A 13,075-nucleotide genomic window follows, 5' to 3' on the forward strand; every position below is an offset into this window, starting at 1 on the left:
AATTCTATAACCCCACTAGTATTAGTGGATAAAAAGCTATTTTGGGGATGGGGAGACAGCATAATGATTATGCAAAAGATTTTCTTGCTCAAGACTCAGATCCCAGGTTCTATCCCTGGCATCAACATAAACCAGATCTGAGCATTGCCCTGGTCTTTCTGTATCTCACTTTTCCTCTCCCTTTCTCTTTCTCCCTCTCCCATCCAGTCTCTCTCATTTAATTTGTACTATCTTTATTTATTTATTGGATAGAGACATTCAGAAATCTAGAAGGACAGAGAGGTTGAGAGGAAGAGAAACAGAGTTGCCTGCAGCACTACTTCACCACTTGCAAAACTTTCCCCCTGCAGGTGGGGACCGGGGGCTTGAATCTGGGTCCTTGTGCTTTGTAAGCTGTGTGCTCAACCAGGTGTACTACCACCCAGCCCTTCTGTATCTCTCTCTAATTAAAGATATATCAGAGCACTGCTCAGCTGTGGTTTATGGTGGTGCGGGGGGTTGAACCTGGGACTTTGGAGCCTCAGGTATGAGAGTCTTTTTACCTACCCCCACCCCCAAAGTAAAATATTTTTAATGGTATCATCCATGTTACAATTCCTGGATTTGATCCCTAGCACCAAAAGTGAGTGTGTGGAGAAGAGAGCATTTGATAAATTAGCATTATTTAGATATAAATTCATTCAGGTTATATTTGCCAATATTTAGATGGGATTTTAAGTTTTTAGACTAATAGCCTGTGTTTCATAATAATGTCAAATACTAACCCATGACTTTCTAATTTTTGTACAGTGTTATCGAGTACCACAGTATATGGTTGAATCAGCCATGGGTTTAAATCATAGCTCCACTACTATGTAACCTTAGTCAAGTTAACCAGACTCTGATCTCATTTTATCTCTAAAAAAGTTTGTGTGTGTGTGTATGTTTTTATGTATACTTTAAAAATGCATACACATATTGACATTGAATAGAGACAGAAAAATCTAGAGGGAAGGTGGAGATAGAGAAGGATTGAGGGAGACTCACATGTATGATTTCACCACTCTTAGCTGAATTTCTTGATTCTTTAACACTGGATATAGAGCACACAAAGAGCACTATCATATTTAAATACATATGTATATTTAAATACATATGTATTTAAATACATATGCACTTACTTAATTTGGGTAGAAACAGGTAGTAAGAGGAAAGAGGGATGTAGAGAGGTATAGTGAGAGATACCCACAGCACTGTTTCACCACATGAATCCTGGACTTTGTGCACTGCAATGTGTACAGTCCACCTGGTCCCTGATTTTTCTTTTTACCCTATTTTGAGCTAATAGATTGTTAGAAAATTGCAAAGCAATCTGTATATCAGATTTCCAGTGGTTCTACCTTACATATCTAGTACTGTAAATACTGTGTTATTACATGGAACTTTATACATGTACGCATTCCTAAAAGCATACCACAGTAAATACAAGCCTATTTCATCACCAACAAATCTCTGCTTCTACTTGGTAGTCATACTGAACATATAACCTATCATATTAATAACCATAGTCCTTAATTTTTGTCAGGCCACTAATTTATTTCTATAATTTCAGCATTTTGAAATGTTAATAGGATTGTTTATAAGTTGTTTTTTAAGTTGGCTTATTTTTGGTTTTGCCCTTTTTTGCAACTTACATTTATTTCATTGGGATTAATGGTTTACATTAGATAAAGTTGTAGGTGAATGTGTAAAATTTCTCAGTTTTTGAAAAACACTCTCCCCCAGCCTCCACCGACTACACATGTTGGGTACTGTCCTTTCTGGTGTATGGCTTTCTCACAGAAGTGAGGCGTATCTCATTGTTGTCTTTATTTGCATTACTCTGACAATCAGTGACTTGGGGCATTTTTTCATATGTCATTGGCCTTTTGGATTACTACTTGGTGAGTACGCTGTTTATATCCTCTGCCCAGTTTTGGATGAGGTCATTTTTTTTTTTTTTTGTTACTGAGTCTGATGAACTCAAAATTTTTTTTTTTTTGAACTCAAATGTTTTGATTATTAGGCTTTTGTCCAATGCCTGGCATGTAAAGATCTTCTCCCATTATGTAAAGAGTCTCTTTGTTTGGGTGGTGGCTTCTTTTGCTGTGCAGAAAACTTTCAATCTGATGTTGTTCCATTGGTTTATTTTTGTTTTTGTCTTCCTTGTAATTGGATTTGTGACACTTAAGATGCTTATAAAACTTAGATGGAGTCTGGCGGTGGCGCAGTGAATTAAGTGCAGGTGGCGCAAAGTGCAAGGACCGGCATAAAGATCCTGGTTCGAGCCCCCAGCTTCCCACCTGCAGGGGCATCACTTCTGCAGGTCTGCAGGTGTCTGTCTTTCTCTACCCCTCTCTGTCTTCCCCTCCTCTCCATTTCACTCTGTCCTATCCAACAACAACGACATCAATAACAACAATAAGAACTACAACAACAATAAAAAACAAGGGCAACAAAAGGAAATAATAAAAAAAAAAACTTAGATGGAAAAGAGTTCTACCAATATTTCCTCTAGGTATTTGATAGTTTTGGTCGAACATCCAAGTCCTTGATCCATTTGGAGTTTACTTTTGTGTGTGGTGACATGTAGTGCTACAGTTTCATCCTGTATGTTTCAACCCAATTTTTCCAATACCATTTGTTGAAGAGACTCTCCTTTCTCCATTTAATTTCTGTCAGACCACTAATTTATTATTAATTTATCAGGCCCTCATGTCAAAAATTAAGTGGCCATTAAATGTGGAGGCTTATTTCTATGCTCTCAATCCTATTCCACTGGTCATTGTGTCTATTTTTGTTCTAGTACCAGGCAGTTTTTATTACAATGGCCCTATAATAAAGTTTGAGATCTGGGAACGTGATCCCTTCAGTTCTTTTCTTTATTCTCAAGATTGTTTTGACAATTTTAGGTGTCTTTCTGATTTCAGATAAATATATATATATATAATCTTAATTATTTTTTACCAGAGCACTGATCAGCTCTGGCTTATGGTGGCATGGGGGATTGAAGCTGAGACTTTGGAACTTCAGGCATGAGAGTCTGTTTGCATAACCATTATGCTGTCTACCCCCACCCTCACTTTTCTTCTATTCTCTTTAAAAAAGAAAAAAACCCACCTGATTGCATTCAATTTGTATATGGCTCTGGGTAGAATAGTCATTTTGGTTATGTTAATTCATCCAATTCATGTACATGATCTATCTTTTCACTGCTTTGTGTCTTTTTCTATTTCCTCGAATAATTTTCAGTATACCAGCCTTACACTTATTTTGTAAGGTTTACTTCTAGATGCTTTATTGTTTTTGCTGCTATAGTGATTTCTGAATTTCTTCTTCTGACTTAGTGTTTGCATAGAGGAATGCCACTGACTTTTTTTTTAAAATTTTTTATAAAAAGGAAACATTGACAAAACCATGGGCTAAGAGTGGTACAACTCCACACAAATCCCACCACCACCAGAACTCCATATCCCATCCCCTCCCCTGATAGGCTTTCCTATTCTTTAACCCTCTGGGAGTATGGACCCAAGGTCATTGTAGAATGTAGAAGGTGGAAGGTCTGGCTTCTGTAATTGCTTCCCTGATGAACATTGGCATTGACATACTCCCAGCCTACCCCTCTCTCTTTCCCTGCCACTGACTTTTATATATTAATTTTGTAGGCTGACACCTTACTATACTGCTTGATAATGTCTAGGGGCTTCCTGTGGATTCTTCAGGTTTTTCTTTTTATTGTTTATTTATAAAATGGAAATACTGACAAGGCTATAGGATAAGAGGGGAACATTTCCACACAAAGACACCCCCCTCCCCCGCCCCAACTCCATATCCAATCTCCTCCATTGATAGCTTCCCTGTTCTTTATCCCTCTGGGAGTATGGACCCAAGATCATTGTGGGATGCTGCAGAAGGTGGAAGGTCTGGCTTCTGTAATTGCTTCTCTGCTGAACATGGGCATTGGCAGGTCAATCCATACTCGCAGCCTGTCTCTTTCCCTAGTGGGGCAGGGATCTGAGGAGGTGGGTGCTCTAAGACACATGGTGGGGTCCTCTGCCCAAGGAGGTCAGGTTGGCATTATGGTAGCATCTGGAACTCTGTGGCTGAAAACGAGTTAAGATATAAAGTAGAACAAATTGTTGACTAATCATAAACCTAAAGGCAAGAATATTGCAGATAAAGATTTGGGCTCTCCATTTTAGAAAAAGCTAGTAGGTCTCTTTTAGGTATATTCCAGAAGGCAATGACTTTACTAATTTTTTTTACTAATGATACCTTTGCCTGACATCTGATATGCGGGTGGACCCAGGTTATTGTCTGGGGACATAGTGTCATAGTTGGAAGAAGGACTAGAAAGTTGCATCAGGGAATAGAGTAGCTCCCAAATACAGGGAGAGAATATAAATTTTGTTAACTGTATGCCGGTTTGATCTGGGGCCCATATTCAGCACAGGAGCCTATGTAACCTCTGCATCCCTGTAGGTCTGAGCTCACATTCTGTGGTTACAGCTAGGAACATTCCAGGCTGCACTAATTTCAGGACTCATCTTCCTCAGGTAGTTAGAGAATGGAACATTCCCTACCATTATTGATCCACTTCGATCCAAACTCAGTCAGATTCTGCTTTGGATTTCCCTTTCTGTTCTTCTTGCTTAGCTTCTGTTTATGAGTGGAATCATCCCATACTTACCTTTGTCTTTTATGGTAGTTGTGGTATAGAATGATACCCTATGTTTTATCCTATAATAATCCCCTAGTTTATGGATACATGTATATATGCTTTATCTCATGTGCCCTGGTCTATATCTAGGTTTTGAGGTTTTGTTTAAGCATGTCTCCCGAACTGGACTGGAGGAGTCCTATGAGCTAGGGAAGGTCTCACCAGAGTAATGAAGCTGAAGGGTTGATATTCCATGCCTGATGTCTCTGGCATTCCACGCCTGACGTCTCTGGACACTCTCCATAGTGAAGCATGTTGAGGTGGTACTGGTTACATGGATTCAGTTGGGACCAGCAGATGCAGTTATCAGTTGGTATGACTTGAGAAAAGAATGAAACTGAACCATTTTATCTCAACAGAAACAAAAGTTAACTCCAAATGGATCAAGGGTCTGGAGGTTAATCCACAAACTATCAAATACTTAGAGGAAAACATTGGTGGAACACTTTCCCACCTAAACCTCAAGTACATCTTTGATGATACAAACCCTATTGCAAGGAAGACTAAAATAAATCAGTGGGACTACATCAAATTGAAGAGCTTCTGCACAGCAAAAGAAACTATCACCCAAACAAAGATCCCCTTTTGAGAATGGGAGATTTTCACATGCCATACATCAGACAAGAGACTAATAACCAAAATATATAAAGAACTCACCAAACTTAGCAACAAAAAAAGCAAATGATCCCATCCAAAAATGGGCAGAGGATATGAACAGAATATTCACTACAGAAGAGATCCAAAAGGTTAACAAACACATGAAAAATTGCTCCAAGTCAATGTTTAGCAGAGAAATGCAAATAAAGACAACTTTGAGATACCACCTCACTCCTGTGTAGGGACAAAGGAACCCTTCCTGAACTGCTGGTGGGAATGTAAAGTGGTCCAACCTCTGTGGAGAGCTGTCTGGAGAACTCTCACAAGGCTAGAAATAGACCTCCCATATGACCATGACCCAGTAATTCCTCTCCTAGGGATATATCCTAAGGACTTCAATAACATCCAACCAAAAAGATATGTGTACACCTATGTTCATAGCAGCAAAATTCATAATAGCTAAAACCTGGAAGCAAACCAGGTGTCCAACAACAGATGAATGGCTGTGAAAGCTGTGGTATATTAACACCATGGAATACTACAAAGCTATTAAGAACAATGAACCCATCTTGGATTCTTCTTCATGTTTTAACCCAATTTTCCCAGCACCATTTATTGAAGAGAGCCTCCTTCCTCCACTTAATAATTTGGGCCCCTTTATCGAAAATTAGATGTCCATAGGTGTGGGGGTCTTCAGGTTTGTCTATGAATACTATCATATTATCTACAAATAGTGACAGTTTAATTTCTCTTCCAATCTGTATCAGTTTGTTTCTGGGCTCAGAGGTGGGGTTGGGGGGTTAGGTAGAAAAATTACCACTCTACTTTGTCCTTTTTAGTACTTTTTGCTGTTCATATGCACATTACACGTTTCCTTTGTCATTTGTTTTTATTGCCTCCTCAGTTGGCTCTCCTATGGGTTTGGAAATCTTGTTTCTATTGAAAGATGCCAGGATCTGAAGAGATTTCTTGAGACGAGTTAGCCTACAGTTGACTTAATGCTGTTATCTTGGCTCCATCCTTGAAATTCCAAAATTGGACCTTCCTTATGACCCAGCAATTCTTCTAGCACTATATCCTAAGGAGTCAAGCACACTCATCCAAAAAGATATGTGTATACATGTGTCCATGGCAGCACAATTTGTAATAGCCAAAACCTGGAAACCACACAGGGGTCCAACAACAGGCAAGTGGCTTAGAAAATTGTGGTAAATATACACAATGGAATACTACTCAGCTATTAAGAATAATGAATCCACTGTCTTGACCCATCTTGGATGGAGCTTGAAGAAATTATGCTAAATAGGGTAAGCCAGAAAGAGAAAGATGATAAACAGAAGTTGAGAAGAACAGAAAGGGAAACACAAAGCAGAACGTGGACTGGATTTGGAGTATTGCATGAAAGTAAAAGACTGGGTAGGGGGAGGATAGATTTCATGCTCATTTTATGGGGGGGTAGGCATAGGGACTTATATCTATGGTGGTGGAGACTAATAGGCTAATAGAAGTCTATTAGCCTATTAAATAAAAAAGTAAGTAAAATTTTTAAATTGGCTTTTTGTCTGCCTAGAATGACACCCTTGAGGCATTCCTCCCCTGCACACACACACCTTTCCTTTTGTCATTAAATCTTCCTTATTACTGTTGACTGGGATTCTAGAGTATGAATGTGCCACATTTTATTTAATCATTAACTTATTTAAGAGGATTTAATTTATTTCAAGGTTATTTTATTTTTTGTGAGAGGGAACCGGGCAAATGTGATGCTTCAGTTTGAACTTAAGGTCCCATGTGTGCAAGTTCAACACTCTTAACTCTGTGCCACTTCCTGTATATACTTGTTCCAAGTTTTATTTACTTATTTATTTATTTATTTATTTATTTATGTATTTATGAGAAATATAGAAGGGAAGAGAAAGAACCAGACATCACTCTGGCACATGTGCTGCTGGGGGTCGAATTCAGGACCTCATGCTTGAGAGTACAAAGCTTTATCATTGCGCTACCTCCCAGCCCACAATACTTGTTCCAAGTAAAAAGATACTGTGTCCTTTGGGACAAAAATGATGGAACTGGAGGTGACTGTGCTTAGCAAAATAAGTAAAGAGATGAAAGACAACTACCTAATGGTTTCACTCATATGTGGAATCTAGATATCTGATTTACATGAGCTTGCCCCCTCTAAAAAAAAATTCCAAACAAAACAAACAAGCAAACTGTTTTAATACTTATGAGAACTATGGTAGTTCTCTTTGTGTGGTTAAAAAAAAGAACAGTCTCTGTTGCTAAAACTCAAACCTAGAAGTATTGTCTTAGCCACCAATCTGATTTGTTGCTTGCCATCTCTGAACGCCGGTTTTTAGTCCTGGGAATCATTTTCTCTCTCTCTCTCTCTCTCACACACACACACACACACATACACACACACACCATTTTTGTCCTCAAGTCACATGTGTCTGTACTCACCTGTGGCTTAGGTGATTTCCTTTTTTTTTTTCAACTGTCATTTTTTTTTCTTTTTTTTTTTTTTTCCTCCTCCAGGGTTATTGCTGGGCTCGGTGCCTGCACCATGAATCCACCGCTCCTGGAGGCCATTTTTCCCCCCTTTTGTTGCCCTTGTTGTAGCTTCGTTGTGGTTATTATTCTTGCCCTTGTTGATGCAATTCGTTGTTGGATAGGACAGAGAGAAATGGAGAGAGGAGGGGAAGACAGAGTGGGGGAGAGAAAGACAGACACCTGCAGACCTGCTTCACCGCCTGTGAAGCGACTCCCCTGCAGGTGGGGAGCCAGGAGCTCGAACCGGGATCCTTACGCCGGTTCCTGCGCTTTACGCCACATGCGCTTAACCCACTGCGCCACCGCCCGACCCCCTAAACTGTCATTTCTTTAACTTGGACCCAGAAGTGGCGAACCTCGCTGCCAAACTCCTACTCTGGCACCAGCCATTCCTGATATGTCCTTTTAGTCCCAGGAACTTCTCCCTTACCCCCTTTCTATCCATGAGCCAGTGTAGTTGTACTCACCTGTGGCTTGATGAGTTTCTGAAGAGATCCTGGTTGTATTTTGTTGTTTTCAGATTATTTTTGTTACTTTATCTAGTTCACTGGGGAGAGCAAAAAACAGCTGCTGCTACTCCATAACCACGCCTTCAGTAGTGTAGTGCCTTGGTCAACATTCTTCGTTCTTACTTCAGATGGAGAGACACCATCACATGAGTGTACTGTTGTGGCATCCCATGCCAAGGCACTTCCACCACCAGGTGGACTTGATCCTGTGAAGAAATGTTAATGATTCACTTTGAGTTAATTTTTATCTAAATTGAAGTTCAGTTTTGTGTGTGTGTGTGAATATTTAGGAGCCACACAATTTGTTGAAAAGACTTTATGGAGTTATATGTATATATATCAGTCTGGCTTAGTTGTATGAATGTAATTCTGGATGCTCTATTTTATTCTATTCATCTGTGTACCTGTTAATCTTGCCAGTATCATTTTGTCTCAGTTACAATATCTACATCAGCCTTAAAATTCTTTTTCAAAATTACTTTAGCAGTTACTTTCCTATATAAGTCGTGGGGTAATCTTGTTTGCAATCTCTGTAGCAGTATAGTAGCCTGTAGATCAATTTTGGGGAGAACTGACATCTTTACTGTTGTGAGTCTAAGCCAGGAACACAGTGTATCTCACCAATGTTGTATACTTGTCAGCATAAAAATGCTTTTGAATCTCTTGTCAAAAAAATCAGTTTTTTGAATCCATTTCCAGTCTTTTATTTATCTTACTCATCTATACATCTCCATCAACAATATTCCTGATTACTGTAGCTGTATCATAGTTGTGAGATTGATTAGGGTGATTTCACTTGCTTCTTCTCAATATCACTTTAGCTGAGGAGCAGATAAAGTCAAACCATAAGAAACCCTTGTTTGTTGGACTCCAATGCTGAGCTAAGGATTACTTGAAGGAGAGAGTGGGTGGTGGAGGCTGTGATAGAAGGTTATAGTTACTTTGGTGGTTGGCATGGTTTGGTGACACACATGTGAAGAAGTATGTACCTGTATACATATGGTGTTGTGGAGGCTCCAAAGTCCCTCCCCAGCTCCACTGTAAACATAAGGTGTTGCAAATCAGAATTGCCTCAATCAAAGCATATTCAAAATAAGTAAAATTAAAATAAATTATTTTGTGCTCAATTGCGTTGATTTGTGCTTTTTGAGGAATTGATCCATTTCATTTATTGACACATTATCAGATTTGTGAGTAGTGTTCTTAATATCCCCATTATCCTTTGATATAAGGATGGTGTTCCCTTTTTCATTTCTGGTTTTTTTTTTTTTTTATCATTCTTACTGGAAGTCTGCAATTGCATTGACCTTTCAGATAACCAGCCTTTTGTTGTATTGACTCTTCATTGATTTCTGCTCTCCTGTTTTTCCCCCGCCTCTGCCTAGGAATGTAAGCTGAAGTCTACTTTCTGTACTATCCCCTTTGACATCAGAGGAGGAGCTTGGAATTCCAGACATCCAATTCTGTAATGTTTGACTGGTGTAGAAGAGCAGTTAATGTCTAATAGTAATCTTTCTTGTTGGGCTGTACTTCTCTATGCTTTGGCTAGGGAAAGCAGGGTTTTGTGTTTTGGTTTGGTTTTTGTTACTGATTTATGTGTTTATACCTGTTTAGTGTTTCTGTAATGACGTCCTCATGGGCACCTTCTTTAGAGTATTTGAGACTAAAGAAAATCTCACCACTTTGAGATTCTTTGGCCAAGTCCCAACGTCTCTCTAGCCTGACACTTAATTCCATTACATTTTGGAGTCATATGATCAGTTCATATATAATGCATAGTTTCTCGCCATGCTTACCTGGGAGGAGTAAGGAGAAAATAAACTTGTTCAGTCTTCTATGAAGTGCACTGACACTTCTTCTTTTCTTTTCTTCCTTCCTTTCTTTTCATATATGGGATTTAATTCTTTATCAGTGCTTGCTTCATACTAGATTTATCTTCTCGGTGTTCTCTTTTTTTTTTTTAAATAATGTGTTTTTTTAATTTATTTTTATTATTGGATAGAGACAGAGAGAAATTGAGGGGAGTGGGAGATAGAAATGGAGAGAGACAGAGAGACACCTGTAGCCCAGCTTCACCACTTGTGAAGCTTTCCTCCTGCAGGTGAGGACCAGGGACTTGAACCCAGGTCCTTATACACTGTAGTGTGAGTGCTTAACTTTGATATCCTGTAGTTCTTAACTTTAATAAATTTGAACACATTAAGCTTTTCCTTATGGCTCTTATTTATTTATTGTCATCAGTTCCAGGAGGACTTGGGGTAGGGGGAGGGGCTTCTTAAAGAGGCCCCATAGCACCGATAGTGCCTCAACTTCCTCAGTGCAGTAGGAGTCAAACTGAAACCTGGTTCAGGTGCATGGAAAAAAACAGCAGTCTGTCTACGTCAGCTCTCCATATGGTTCTTCATTTTTGTTTCTTCTCTAAGAAACTGATTCCTTCTTTAAGATCTCCCTATATTTTCTTCTGGGTATTTTAAAGTTGATAATCCACCTTTGAGTTCTTTGGAACTTCTTGAAATTGGTTATAGAAGACAGTGTTCCTGTATGGAAAACCACAGCATTGGGTCTGGGTGGTGGGGTACCTGGTTGAGTGCACATGTCACATGTAGAAAACTGATTGTAAGGTTTTATCTTGGTCTAGTCAAAGCCTAAAGAATGTCTCCCAGGGAAGGGGTTGTCAAGTTGTTCAAACCATAAGCCAGTCTGGTTTTTGCTTCCTTGATCCTAGAGAGACCTTTTTTTTTTAATCACTAGTTATATGTTTATAACACTATTTAATAATTTTATTGGTGATGTTAGTGATTTACAGAACAGCTATTGATACCTGGGTATAATTTTTCATCTGCAGAACACTCACTCCCAACTTAGGTCCTTTTCCACTATCATGCACCAGGACCTCAACCATCTCTAACTCAGTTTTAACAAGAAGGAAAGACAACACAAAGTTTTGATTAGACTATAGTTGCTTTTGCAAAAATGAATTTTTAAAATGATTGCCAGGGAGTTGAGCTGTAGCACATCGGGTTAAGTGCAAGTGGCACGTAGTGCAAAGACTGGCATAAGGATCCTGGTTCGAGCCCCCAGCTCCCCACCTGCAGGGGAGTTGCTTCACAAGCGGTGAAGCGGGTGTCTGTCTTTCTCTCCCCCTCTCCTCTTTCTCTATCCATTTTTCTCTGTCCTATCTAACAACGACATCAATAACAACAATAAGGGCAACAGAAGGGAAACTAAATAAATAAATGTAAAATTAAAAAAAAGACTTTCTTTAAAAAAAATTAAATGATGCCTTTCTATTTAGATATAAATGAAATTGATCTTAGGATTGCTTTATATTTGTTCTTATGTGTTTTATTTTACAAAGATAATCTGGAAACTATTGCACTCTCCTTAAAACAATTTATAGTAGTACATTTATGTAAGGTAAAAGGAAAAAGAAAATTTAAAGATTTGTTAATGAGTTAAGGGAGACAGAGAACCAAACTTAATCACTCTGGCACATGTGATACTGGAGATCAAACTCAGGATCTCATGCTTAAGAGTTCCATGCTTTCTCCACTATACTTTCTGGACTGCAGATTTTAAAAATTCAATTAAAATAGGAAAGTTTTCAAGGGAGGGGATGAGATACAGAACACTGGTCGTGGGAATTGTGTGGAATTGTACCCCTCTTACGTTCTTGTTGATTTTTTTTTAATAATTATATATTTTTTATATTTTAAGGGGCCAGGTGGTGTTGCACCTGGTTGAGTGCACATGTCACAAAACACAAGGACCCGGTCCCCAGGTGGCTGCAGGGGGAAAGCTTTGCAAAGGGTGAAGCAGGACTACAGGCACCTCTCTTTCTCTCTCCCTCTTGCTTGCTCGCTTGTCAGGAAATTGTGAGGCTGTGGTAGAGCTTGGCAGGGCTTGACTTGAGGAGTGCATCTATCCTGTCTGTCTCTCTACCAAGAGGTTGAGCAAAGAGGGGAAGGAGTAACCCCAAAGGTTTGCCCGGTCTTATCAGACTCGGTCTTATCAGACTCCCTGCCTCACAAAGCACACCCTGCATTTTTCTGCCTCCAGGAGCCTAGCATTCCTTAAAACATTAAGCCAGCTCCCCCTGAATTCCTGATACTATGGCCTATCTATATTTTAAGGCCTATCTATATTTTACTATGGCCTAGCTACATAATCATTGATTTGCCTGAAAGATCCCCACCCATTCCATTCATTTGATCTATCTTCTTTGTACCCTCAAGTGCCTCCCTGCCTGCAGGGTATTATTAATTCTACCAGTTAAAACCCTCGCAACAGTTGCTAAGGAAGTTCCTACCTTTCCAGTACCCTTTTGCCTTTCTCCGCCCCTTTCCTAGCCATTTCCATTTCCAACTTGCCACTTCTGGGTCTGCCCTTTAAAAGCCTTGGCTCTCCGATCAGTAAAGATATTGCATTGCGTCGCTGCCACTATCTTGGTTTATGAGTCATCTCCCTCACGTCGCTGAGTGAATAGCAGCCCAGGCTGGCTCCAGTCGCGTTCTCTCTAACCCAGAGAGTACGCTACATGCCCAGGAAGAGGCACCCCCACGCTAGCCTGGCACTTGCTCTCTTCCCCTCCTCATCACCCTCTTCCCTTTTGGTTTCTGGCTGTTTCTATCCAATAAATAAAGATAATTTTTAAAAATTTATCTTATATTTTAAT

General features: G+C 39.5%; 1 protein-coding gene across 2 annotated transcripts in view; it reads left to right on the forward strand.

Moving 5' to 3' along the window:
* TRIM24 (tripartite motif containing 24) overlaps positions 1 to 13,075 on the forward strand; it is a 131,722-nt gene that overhangs the window by 43,781 nt on the left and 74,866 nt on the right. The window lies entirely within an intron of this gene.

Source organism: Erinaceus europaeus, chromosome 8 (assembly GCF_950295315.1).
Source record: "Erinaceus europaeus chromosome 8, mEriEur2.1, whole genome shotgun sequence".
NCBI lineage: Eukaryota > Metazoa > Chordata > Mammalia > Eulipotyphla > Erinaceidae > Erinaceus > Erinaceus europaeus.